The sequence below is a fragment of the Ursus americanus genome, chromosome 25 (assembly GCF_024610735.1).
Source record: "Ursus americanus isolate L20-20 chromosome 25, mUrsAme1.1.p, whole genome shotgun sequence".
In the NCBI taxonomy this organism is placed as follows: domain Eukaryota; kingdom Metazoa; phylum Chordata; class Mammalia; order Carnivora; family Ursidae; genus Ursus; species Ursus americanus.
In genome coordinates this window covers 8736689-8749289 of record NC_142151.1, presented here as the reverse complement: position 1 = coordinate 8749289, position 12601 = coordinate 8736689, and the positions used below count along the sequence as shown (strand labels likewise).

Sequence of the window (12601 nt, the reverse complement as noted above, 5' to 3'; positions counted from 1 at the left end):
TGGTTCCCTCCTCACGCCTCTGGGAAAAAAGCCCTTTCTGCAGTCTCTTGACCCACCTGAGGCAGACTGTGTTTCCTGTTGGGCACTGACACATGATAGGGATGTAGTCCTCAGATGGGTGCTGGGGACATGGGCCTCCTAATGAGGTTGGGGATATATATATATATATATATATATATATATATATATATATATATACCATCCCCAGTCACTCCACCTGCCTGAAAGAGGAATGTTCCAGGCCCTAACACAAGATAGGGGCTTGACAGAATTTTTTTTTTTAGTTTATTTCTTTTTTCTTTTAAAGATTTTATTTATTTATTTGACAGGGGGGGGGGCGGGGAGAGAGAGAGCACAAGCAAGGGGAGTGGCAGGCGGAGGGAGAGTGAGAAACAGGCTCCCTGCTTAGCAGGGAGCCCAATGTGGGACTTGATCCCAGAACCCTGAGATCATGACCTGAGCCGAAAGCAGACGCTTAACCAACTGAGCCACCCAGGTGCCCCAAGTTTATTTATTTTTTAAGTAATCTCTATACCCAAAGTGGGCCTCAAACTCATGACCCGGAGATCAAGATTGCATGCTCTTCCGACTGAGCCAGCCAGACGTCCCTCACAGAATTTTTTTTAACCCAGGAAATAGGAAGTGACGAGATCAAGGTTTCCAGAAGTGGAAGATGGAGGCTGGTCACAGGGGCAGTTGTTTATGAGTCAGCATGGGGCATGGAGGTGCTGAGGGTCAGGCTAAGGGGAAAGAGTGCGGTATGGCCACTCTTACATCCGAGAGTGGTTCCCACTGCCTTGCAACCCAGACTCACTGCGTCCTTGGTGAGCGTAGAGTAAAGAGTCTCCATTTGAATTATCCCTTCCCTGGGGTCCAAATTCAGTATAGACGCCTGGGGAAGGCTAGGGACCTCCTTGACCCTCCCCCAAATGGTGGTCATTTCTTCTTGCTCACGCCATGATCCTGGGGTCTGTGCAGAGAGCTACTTCCCCACCTCCAGCTCCTTGCACCACCCCAACTCACCCAGGGCTCAGCTTGGTGGAGGAGGCTATGGGTTTCCAGCTGCTGCTTGCTTTGGTGACTTGGGCTTCCGCTGCCGCCCCAGAGAGCAGGCTTTTGATCCCCACATCCTCATCCTCCCCAGAGGCGCTCTGCCCCAGTACAGTGGCATCCTGTACACCATAGCCCCCTGAGAGAGGCTGGGAGGGCTTGCTGGTCCCTCAGGTCCTGCACCCTGCTCCCTTTCTCTCTCCTTGCGTCTCTGCTCACATCTGTGTATTTCTGTACCCATGCCTCCCCACACTGACGACTCCCATATTCAACTCCCCACATCTGTACCTCTCTTCCTCTTGGCCTCATGCGCCAGGAACCAATTTTGGCTCCCCCGGTCTTGCCCAGAGTGCCCCTTGCCCCTCCTCCTTTTTCATCTCCACCTCCAGCTGCCACTAAGCTCTAGCCCCTTCTTGCCAGTAAACAGGCATCCAGGCCGCTGGTGGGAACGCAGGCTTTCAACAAGCTTTGATGTGAAGGGAGCCTCCAGAGCGCAGCCTGGAGCAGCAGGTGGGTGCAAGGGGGATGTCTGCAGGGCGGACCAAGGGAAAAGGACAGATTCCAAGAAACTCACAGAGGCTCCAAGGGAGGCTGAGGGAGGCTGGAAGGGAGCAACCAGAGGAGGTCATTAAAGCCACAGCTACACTTCACACAATCCCTGATCCCACGCCAAGCCCAGGGTAGCACACACCGGGCAGCGTCAGAGGGAAAGAGATGAAGACATTTTGAAAGGCAACACACATGCCCAGAGCAGTAGACCAAAAGAGAGATCAAAGGAGACCAAGAGAACCGTGAGACCAAAATGGCAACACACACTGGCAACCTCTTCGAGCTCTTGAGGTTCCTGTTGCCCTGGCCCTGGCCCCCCAGATGGGATGAGGAGCGAGACTGGGGAGAGGAAGAGGGCACAGCCCCACCACAGCAACAGTCTGTGGTCCCACAGACACTTTCATCTTCTCCCCAGAGCCCCCAGGCAGCCCCCCAAGCCCCGCCGCGGGATGTACCCCCCACCGCATACACCCTCTCTATTGCTCACTGGGTTCATATAAACTTCCTAGAGACCATGACCCTCTAAGGGACCCTTGTGGTTCGGTGGCTGCAACCTCCGCCATCCTCTCCTTTGCCTCAGACACCCACGTGGCGGGGGGGGGAGGGGTGCTGTGCCTTCCTTCCTTCCCCTATATCCCCCAAAAAGTGTGGAACAGAGCTCAACCTTAGAGCCCTACAAACCCAGGCCCCCATCTGCCCCCTTCCCATCACCCACCCTCATCAAAGTTATCTCATTCAACATTTAGTGAGTGTCCAAAATGTGCAAGGCCCTTGGTCTACTGAACTCCCTTGTTGTCACCTCACCATTATGGCCCAAATCGGGGCCTAAGACGTTACAGGGCTTCTGCCTAGAACCAGTTGGTGAGGGGGAGTTCTTATTTCGAAGTATACCTCTTCTATATATGTGCCCCCACACTGAAAGAGGAAAATCATGTCAGGAGTTCTCTCTGACCCTGTCCTCTGGGAACTCCTTCATCCGAGGTTGAGAGGGCGGCCATTTTGTATGAGCCCACAGAATCTAACACAACGCAAGAAACTATTTGTCAAAATATAACGGAGTGACCTCCCCCATCAAGTTTTACTGTCAGCCTCACACCCCTAACAATTTGCCCCACGAGAACGGAACTTTCAGAAAGAGCTATCCCACCCAGAGCAAAATGTTTGAATTAGCGATAGTGCGACCTTTCTATTTTGAGGAATCTGACGATACGGAGAAGGTCCTTTTCCCAGAATATGTCTTGAGGACAGCTCTGCAAGGCCATGGAGGTCTTAGGGGAGGAGAAAGGACAAGGAACCCGGAGGCGGGAGGTGGGATTGTACACGGCATTCCATCTTGAGAGGTAACACCTCCTGCGTCCCCCCACACCACACCAAGCCCAGGAGGGACCTCTAAATCCTTTACTAAACCACCTAGCCTCCTTTTCTAGGGCAGCTGAGACATCTAAAACTTTCTTAGAACCTGTTTTTCTAATGACGTATTTACCTAAGAATATGTATCTACTGTGCTGACAGCATTGCATACCTCACAGCCCAGTTTCAACCCTTTCAGAGAATTTCGTGAACCATTTTAAAGCTCATTAAAATGGAAGGGCCCTTAGACATACTGTTCAAGAATCCTAAAAATGCCCCAAAATAGACAAAAAATGTAGAAATAAATATAGACAGAAAAGATAGCTAAAGGAACCTACCTCATTCATAGGGCTTATGAAATCCTGCAAACAAATATGGTCTCTGGTGTGAATTTCTGACAATTGCATCTTTGGGAAAACTGATTTGGGGAGAATTGCTTCTAGACTGGATTTCACCTCTCATTTTCTTGCTTTTTCCTTTGTTTCCTCTTTTCATTTATTTTTTTATCGACATCCTTCCTCCTTAATATATTTTTATTCTTTCTATTCATTTTCCACCCCTTCTTCCATCTTTTCTACCTCTTTTCTCTCTTCCTATCTTCATCCCTTCCATGGCCCCTTGACTAGTTGCCTCCCGCCGCCTTTCTCAGCCCGGGGTGGCCTCCAGTCTCCGTGCCTTCTCTGATCTTGCAATCCAGCTCAACGCCCCTCTGAGGAGCACCTTCTGCTCCGGGCACTGAGCTGTGCACAGGGGGTTGTGGAGAGAAGTTTGCCATGGTCCCCCGGCCTCTTGAACTCACCGTTCCAGTGCGAAACACAAGAGAAGATGGCCAGCGTTCTGGGCAGAGAACTGGGAGTCCAGAACATTCCAACCCATCTACTTCCACGTTCTCCTCCCCTTGCCGGACCCATGGAACGGAATGAAGCTGAGTCTATCCATCTTACCTCTGGGCCTGTGTCTTTCCTCCCCTCTGCTTCTCACACAGTGTGTCTACGTTAAGGCTGGGAGCTCTGCAACCAGGAGCCCACTGAGGAGAGTGCTTGTTACTTCTGCAGAGACGTATGTAAACGAAGAGACAGGAAGCCCGGTGGTGAGGCTCCTCCACACCCCAGGCCTGGGCCAGCCCCCAACGTCACTATCTGGGGCTGGGGTCACCACCCCCTGCCTCTCAGGGAAGATGTCAAAGTGAAAATGCCAAAGTCAAAGGGAAAAGTTGAGCGGAACCAGGCTGGAGAGCAGAGTGTCACCGAACTCCTTGTTGTGTAACAAGAAAAAAATGGCCTCGATGATACTGCAGTCTGGTTTGGGCTTCAAGGGAAGAAGAAGTGGGAGGGAGGTGGGGGGCACATGAGAGCATTTGGTAAGCCCCGTACAGCCCCTTGCTCCAGGGTCCTAAGGGCATTTGTTCAGCGGGGAGGGACCAGAGGCATTAGAGGTGGCCCAGTGTGGCAGAGAGGGTCTGGGCTGAGACCTGCAGAGTGACCCCCAGAGTGACCATGGACTAGACCCTTTGCCTCTGGCCCTTCGACTCTGGCCAGCCCTCAAGTGCTTCTCTAGCCCAGGTCTCTCTCGAGCTCCAGACGTGCAGCTCCACCTGCCGTTGGACATCTCCATTCGGAAGCTCACTGTGCAGAGCAAACCCAACATGTCCCACACTGCACTTACCAGCTGCTCACCATCACCCTCCAGCCCTACTTCTTCCGCAAGTCCAAGTCCGCCGCTCAGCAAGGGCTTTGCCACCTCCCAGCTGCTCAGGCCAAATAAACTGGGCGTACTCTCTGACTCCTTCGCCCAACCCCTCCCATACGTTTATTTGCCATTTCCTGTGGATGCTACCTTCGAACTCTCTCAGAAGTCTATCCAAGTCACTCTGCCCCACTACCACCGTTCCATCCACTCCAACCCCAGGTGCCATCCCCCTCTTGTGCCTGGAGGACAGCCCCTGCCTCCTCGCCGGTCTCCTGGCCTCCCCATTCTGTCGTCCTCTGGCTCATCCTCCACCAGCAGCCTGACTGATCATTTAAATGTGCCCATGTGACCGTGCCCTTTCCCTACCATGAAAAGAGTGGCTAGTTGAGCTTGCAACTCCAACAATTAATGCAGGCATTTCTACTTGAGACAACGTAGTGATTCATTTGCCACAGAAAGGCATCCCGCTACTTTTCATCTTATAACACAGTGTACTCAACATTGGAGATTTAATAACATTAATATTTACTGCTTCATCAAAGAAATTCTTAAGTGAAAGTGGCATTAATATTTTTATTCATTTTTGACTGCAAGTGCCTGGCGGTGAAGAACACAGTGACCACAGCCCCGTTTGGCTCCGCTGCCTCGATTTGTGCTAAGGCAGCAGTCTAACCCAGATTGCTTTGGCAGCGTCATCACGATGTCAACCTAGTGACAAAAGCCAATAATGTCTTATTATTTTTATGAAAGTAGCTTGACCTCAGAATCTCCCTGAAAGGGTCTCGGGGGGCCCTCGCCCCATGGGCTACACTTTGGGAACCACTAATAGAGGAAATTTCATTCAATCTTCAGATCTTCGCTATTTGTCTGCACCGACTTTAAGTTGTCCCCCAAAATGTTGTTTCTTTCTTTCTTAGTAATAGAACCCTCCTTTTTTTAGCTGAGGTCCTGGCTGTCCAGATTTAATGTATACTGAATCCCAGCCTCCCTTGCATCTGGACGTGACTAAATGACTCAATTTCGGTTAATGGATGTAAGTGCGAGGGTTCGGTGTGACCTCTAAGGGCCGTCCGTACAGGTAGGGTGTGTGTCCTCCTGGGGCTTCAACCCCCTCCTGCAGACTTCTTTACAGCCAGCCTGCTGTTCTCATTTAAGTTTCTAACCTCTGATCTAATCCAGTTCTGCCCGTTCATTCATATACTCAACAAGCTGGGTTGTTTTTTTTTTTTTTAAGATTTTATTTTCAAGTAATCTCTACACTCCATGTGGGGCTTCAAATCCACAACCCCGAGATCAAGAGTTGCAGGCTCTACCGACTGAGCCAGCCAGGCGCCCCTATTCAAGTGTCTTCCAGGCCCAAGGCACTCTGGGTGCAGGGGTTGTAATAAGTAAGCTAGACATGGTCACCGCTCCAGCCTGTGTCACAGACACTGAACAATTAATCGTGCCATCACAATTGGACACGTGCTACAAAAGGGAAGCCCAGGGTGCTGGGGATCTTATTATAGGGAGCCTGATTTCAACTGGGAGATCGAGAAAGGCTTCCCTGGGAAGTGTGTATCAGGGAGCATTGAGCTCTGCTGCAAGTGAAAGAAAATTCAACATGATAGAGGCTTAACTGAGACTGAAGGTGAGTTCTTACCTGGAAGAAGTCTGGAGGCAGGTGCCTTGGAGGTAAGGGAGGTGAGGGGGTACCCCCTCACCCCCCGCCCCGCACCTTACAGCAGGATTTGTGTGTCTGGATCTTGTTGCTTCGCTATCCTCTGCACTTGACCCCTCCTCTCAAACTCCTCAGCTGAAACAAGGTTCCCTTAATAAAGGAACCCGCCAGTACACCATGCTTCCTCTCCCTTGCAAGCACTTGTCCAAGTGTAATAGTGAGGAAATTATTGTTTAGTGTCTCTCTGGCAGGCTCGAGTGGTGACCACGTCTGTCTTACTTAGCACCCAGAAGAATGCTTGGTCCTGGTAGACCCTTATTACATATTGAATCATTTATTAAAAGTATTGACGGGCCCCTGGGTGACTCAGTCGGTTAAATGTCTAACTCTTGATTTCAGCTCAGGTCATGATCCCAGGGTCCTGGGATTGAGCCCCACGTTGGGCTCCATGCTGAGCATGGAGCCTGCTTAAGATCCTCTCCTTCCATCCCCACAGCCACCCCTGCACGGGCATGCGGGCGCACTCTCTCTCTTAAAAATAAATTGAATTGTATTGATATTTATTGGTATTAAATTGGTTGTAGTAAAATACGCACACTGTAAAATTTACCATTTTAACCGTTTTGAAGCCTACAGTTCTGTGGCATTAAGTACATTCATGTTATTAGGCAGCTATCACCACCATCCATCTCCAGAACTTCTTCATCTTCCGCAACTGAAGCTCTGTACCCTTTAAACACTTACTGCCCATCCTCCTCCCCCAGCCCCTGGCTGTTGAATATGTTATTTTTATTATATTTTATTTTTTTAAGATTTCATGTATTTGAGATATTTATTTATTGAGAGAGAGAGAGCACGCACAAGAAGGGGGAGAGACAGAGGAAGAAGGAGAAGCAGGCTCTCTCCTGAGCAGGGAATCTGACACGGGGCTCGATCCCAGAACCCTGAGATCATGACCTGGGCCGAGGGCAGACGCTTAACTGACTGAGCCACCCAGGTGCTCCTATTTTATTTTATTTTATTTAAATTCCTGTTGAATTCTTTTTGAATGAATGAATGAATGAATGAATGAATGAATGAATGAATGAAAAGCCAAGGATCACAAAACCAAATGACTACAGGAGCCTGCTAGGTGACACGGTGGGGAAAACAGTAGGGAGGGGTGGGGACTGAGGTGGGCCAACTGGAAGGTAATGAAGGCAGCCACTGACCCACACAGCTCCAGCTGAGTTGATAGGAGAGCTTGCACCAGACTTGCCTGCCTGTTGCACCAAACTTTCAAGGGAAGGTGGAAAACCAAACATTTATATGCTATCCCCTCATTTTAATGTTGGCAACTCACTTTCTGTTGTTGTTCTAACCCTGAGTGAGTCAAACAAAGCATTCCAAAGGGCTTGATCTAGCTTAGGGCCACCAACTTGCAACCGATGCACCAGACGGATTGTGAGATGCTGTCCAGCCCTTGGGTCTGTGACCTTGAGCGCCCGTGAAGTTGGATTCTCAGGAGTTAACGGGCCCCAAGAACCTGGCTCTCCCTCTGGGGTTTCCAAACAGGAAAAGATAACAGGAGGAGAGAGGAAGTTTCTGCTGAGCAGTTAGGACTGCTATGTGCTTTATATGGTTGTATATTTTATTTAATCCTCACGACAATGATAGGGCATAACTGCTTTTCTCCAGATTACACAGATGAGGAAACGCAGGCTCAAAGAGTTTAAGAAAATAGCTAACAGTCACAGAGCCAGTAACCAAATTGGTGGAACTGGGATTCCAACTTAGCTGCTGGGGCCGCAGCCCTGGGTGGTCCCCCTCCCCCCAACGGCCTCTCCTCTGCTGTAAGAAAGGCCAAGTTGGGGTTGCCTGTCTGGCTCAGTTGAAAGAGCATGTGACTCTTGATTCCAGGGTCATGAGTTTGAGCCCTACGTTGGGTGTAAAGATTACTTATAAATAAATAAATAAATAAATAAATAAATAAATAAACTAATAAAAATTAAAAAAAAAAAAAAAAAGGAAGGCCAGACTGATGGCTAAGAGAAATCTTCTCCCATGGTGACAGAGAGGTATAAGGCCGACAAGCATGTCTGGGGCTTCGCACCACCATGATCCCTCACATCAACTGAGTGATTTGCCACTTTCCAAGCACTTTCACATACATTAGCACATGTCAAACATTTTGGTAAGTATTACTGTCCCCCTTTTACGGAAGAAGAAACTGAAGTGAAGCTGTTTGCTCCCTCACAGGCCTGTGAGCATGGAGCATGGGGATTTCCAGAAGTCTCCTGCTTCCTGGTAGAGAGCTACTTTTGCTGAGTGTATTGTCTCCAGGCTGGAGGAGGGGAAGGAGCCCAAGGTGGGAGAAAGTTGGGGAGAAGAGCAAAGCCCACTTGGTGACCTGCTGATGGAGTGTCGGGGACCAGGCTGTTGGAGAAGGGGTAGGGCAGCCTGTGGAGTAGGGAGTTGGAAGCCCCAGGTGCAGTCTTGTGGTGGCCTCCTTACCAGAACCTTCTGCCCTTCTGCAGCTGCACCGACACCCTCTGCAAAGGGGAGTGGGGGCAGGGCTTGGAGATGGGGGAAGTGGGGGAGGGGTGACTGAGGCTGTTGTTTGGGAAGCAGAGTCTTGGAGGGCTGACCCACCTCCACCCTAGTCATATTGTCCCTAGCTCTGTGACCATGTTCGGCAACTCGGAGGGAAGCTCCTGGGCCTCCCACCTCCCATGGGAGGTTGGAGCAGGCAGATTTCAGAGCTTGGCCTGGGCTCAGCCAGCCAGCACCTGCAGCCCTTGGAGAAACTGTCAGCCACAGAGTGGAGCAGCTAGAAGCCATCCCCACCCCAACCCCATTCCCTTCAAAGGGCTAAGTCCACCTGGGAGTGGGCCTGAGCAGGGACACCTAAGCTCTTTGCTCACCTCCTTTGGAGGTGGGGTGGGCGGCAACAGCGGGGGCTCAGGCCTGAAACCTAACACCCCTGCCTGGTGGGGGTAGTGGGACAGGGAAATTTCTGCTCCTGCCCTGACCCAGGGAAATGAGAAGACCAAGTCAAAGGTCAGGGACACACTGGCAAATGTGACCACCAGTCTGAATGAGCACAGTATGGCCTCTTGCCTGACACATTTGACTTGGCAAGACCCTTACCTCATTCGGCTTCCAGAACCTCTGGACAGTAGACAGTGGAGGAGGCTTGTCAGGCCCATTGCAAGGCCAGGGATGGAGGAACTCAAAGATGCCCCCTCTCCTCATTTGGCCTGTCTCTCTTTCAGGCACTGTTCCCCCACGATAGCCAAGCTGTCATAAGCAAGATGGCCCCCAATGATTCCTGCTACTTCCAATTCATACTTTATGCTGTCGCCTCCCATATTGTACCAGCGTTGGTCTGTGTGGTCTAGGGCAGAAGTGATGGTATATCCCTTTCTAGATTAGGTTATAAAGACGTGGGAGCTTTCTTCTTGGCCACTCTCTCCCCCTGAGGAAGCCAGTTGCTATGTAGTGAGCAGCCTTATGAAGAGGCTCACTGAGAGAGGAACTACAGCCTCTGACCAGCAGCCACCTGAGGGAGTCTTTTTTGGAAGCAGATCCTCTGCCCTGGCCAAGCCTTTAGATGACCACAGCCCTGGCCCACATCCTAGCAGCCTCACAAGAGACCCTGCGCCAGAACTGCTCAGCTAAGCTGCTCTTAGCTTCGTGAAGGTGTGAGATCATATGTTTATTGTTTTAAATTACTAACCTTTGGGGTGACTTGTTATGTGGCAATAGGCAACTAATAGAGCATTTTTTTTTTTGCTTCCTTCCTTTTTTAGTTTTTAAGATTTTATTTATTTATTTGACAGAGAGAGAGAGCTAGAGAGCACAAGGGGCGGGGGTGGAATGGCAGAGGGAGAAGGAGAAGCAGGCTCCCAGCTGAGCAGGGAACTGGGATCATGACCTGAGCTTAACAAAGTGAGCCACCCAGGTGGCCCACTTCCTTCCTTTTTAACAAGGGTTTAAGATGATCCCCCAGCCCCACCCCCACTGAAGGCTCCTGAGCTCCCTGCCTCCTTCACTCCCTTCCCCTCCAGGATCCCAACCTGGAACACTGGTTTGCCAATGAACTTGGAGATGCAAGATAAATTCACCTAGCTCCCTGGGGGGTCTTAAGAGAACTGTAAAAGGGTCAGACGTTATCCTGCCAGATGGGGAGTGGGGCTTTGGGGGGAAAGGGGGTGAAGAGCAGGAATGTGTCAACCCTAGGGAAGACCCCACAGAGGAAGGAATAAGAATGAAAGAAGGAGCCCTGTATGCACAAGCCCCATGCCCCCTCTTCCTTCTACCCTTTGCTCTTCTCTTTCTTAGTGGGTAGAGGAACCAGGTGGCCTTTCATGTTGCCTCTGTCCCCTCCCTGTCCCCTTCATTCAGGAGCTTGGGGAAGTCCCCACATAGACAATGGTGAATCCTTGATGACTACTCTCATGAGCCCAAAGGGCATAGGATGTTACCCAGTAGAGAGGAAAATTGCCACCCACAGAACTTTCCAGGAAACCCCGGCCCCATTGAAACATGGGGCTTCCACTCCAGCTATGGAGAGCAGGGTCATAGGGCAGACCTGAGGAGTCTCCTCAGCAGCTGTCCCCAGCCCATGGCAAAGGGTGGGGATGATGCTTTGGAGGCTTCTCAAAGGAACTTCAGGACTTCACCTTACAGCGGGATGACCTCTGGTGAGTGCCAGCGCCTCTCTCCGTGCCACCGTTTCTCTGCCTGTGACAAGGCAAGGGTTACCACCATGCTAAGGCTCAGAAACTCGGACTGCTTTAAATGGTTCATTCCTCAGGTTTCAGAGGGTACCCCTCGCCCTCAAAGGCTCTGCCCAGAGCAAAGGTACCCCTCTGTCCCCAAATCTCGGGCCATCGTGTCTCCACAGGGGTACGTCTTCAGCCTCCGGGTTTGTGTCGCTGTGCACGTGGCGCCCAGGCTCGGTGGGATACCGAGTAGGGCGCCTGCCACGGCGCACGCATGCGCCACCATGCGCCTCCGGCTCCCTTTCAATCTTCGTTTCCTCCTGTCCAGGGTTAAAATTCCCTGGCAGGGCTGTGTGCGGCTGAGTCCAGAGCCCTGCGCATACCGCAGTTGGAGGTCTAGGTTCGGGGAGGGGGGTGCCGGGGCCGAGGCTGTGCGTGTGCTCTGCGGAAGGACAGCGTGCACGGCTCAGGCGAATGTTCGCTCCAAGACAGAGACAGACAATGAGCGAGGCAGGCAGGCTCGTGGGGCTGTGTCCCCTTCCCGGCGTGACCAGAACGGCTTCCTCCTTCACAAATGGGTAATCAGCCAAGCACATCATATGCACGGGGGCACCTTAGTTTTCAAAGCCCTTTGACCGTCCGATACTCACAGCAACCCGTTTTCATGGGTCATTATCCTTACTCCGTTTAATAGGAGGAAACCGAGGCTGAGGAGATCAGCTCTGGTCAAGTCAGCAGAGAGAGGACTCCCAAAGCTGCGCCGTAGCCAGCGGTCTTGCTGGCCATTTTTCTCCCCACGTGGGGCCTTTGTTCACAGCCCCTTTGTCAGACTTGGATCATAACCTTGCCAGGGCCAGGGCTACGTGTCGTCCTGAGGCGGGCATGGTTCGGTCCCTCTCCTGGAGAGCGCACAGGGTACGTGACCGCTGCTTGGTGTCCTCATACGCGGCCCGTAGAAAGTGAACCCCGCAGAGCTGGTGTGCACGCAGGGATCTGGGCCTGTCTGGACCACTGCGCGGTTCGCCTCTTCCCTCCTGCCCCCGCGTGCCCAGTGACCTCCCATGGTATGACAAGCAGTGACCACTGGGTGGCAGTGTGTTCTCGTGCTGGGACCAGACAGGTTGCCCAGAGCCAAGGAACATGGGGGTGGGGAGGAGGCAAGCAGGAACCCCAGCCAGCTGCCCAGAAAGGTTGCAAGACCTGATCCCCTGGAGGACGTTACATGGCAGGGCTCCTCCGTGTGTGTGTGTGTGTGCGTGTGCGTGTGTGTATATGTGTGTGTCTGCGCGCGCGCACTGCAGCAAAAGGGCCAAGGACAATGTGAAATGGAGCCAAGTGTGGGGTGGGGTGGGCCAGGGGAACAAAAATACAAAGGAAACCAGGGCAGCCAGCATAATATGAGCGAAGGACACAGAAGAGAGCTGTAGAGGTAAGGGGTGAGGGCTTTTGGAGCTTCAGAAAAACGACTACCCCGGGGCAGAAAGAGAGAGAGCAAGAGAAAGACCAAGGCAGAAAGAATCACGAAGAGGCCAGGAACAGAAAAGAGAAAGATAAGAGAGATTGGCTGGGGAAAGTAGGTCGGAAGGCTGAGGTGGGA

General features: G+C 51.6%; 1 protein-coding gene across 3 annotated transcripts in view; it reads right to left on the bottom strand.

Annotated features, from left to right (window-relative positions):
* The window catches only part of CD4 (CD4 molecule), a 38304-nt gene extending 34257 nt beyond the window's left edge, over positions 1 to 4047 (bottom strand). For all 3 annotated transcript variants that reach the window (XM_045781347.2, XM_045781349.2, XM_045781348.2), the window contains exon 1: positions 3894 to 4047. The gene's annotated coding sequence lies outside the window, so the exon portion shown is untranslated. The remainder of the gene's footprint in view (positions 1 to 3893) is intronic.
* Positions 4048 to 12601: the final 8554 nt, after the last annotated feature.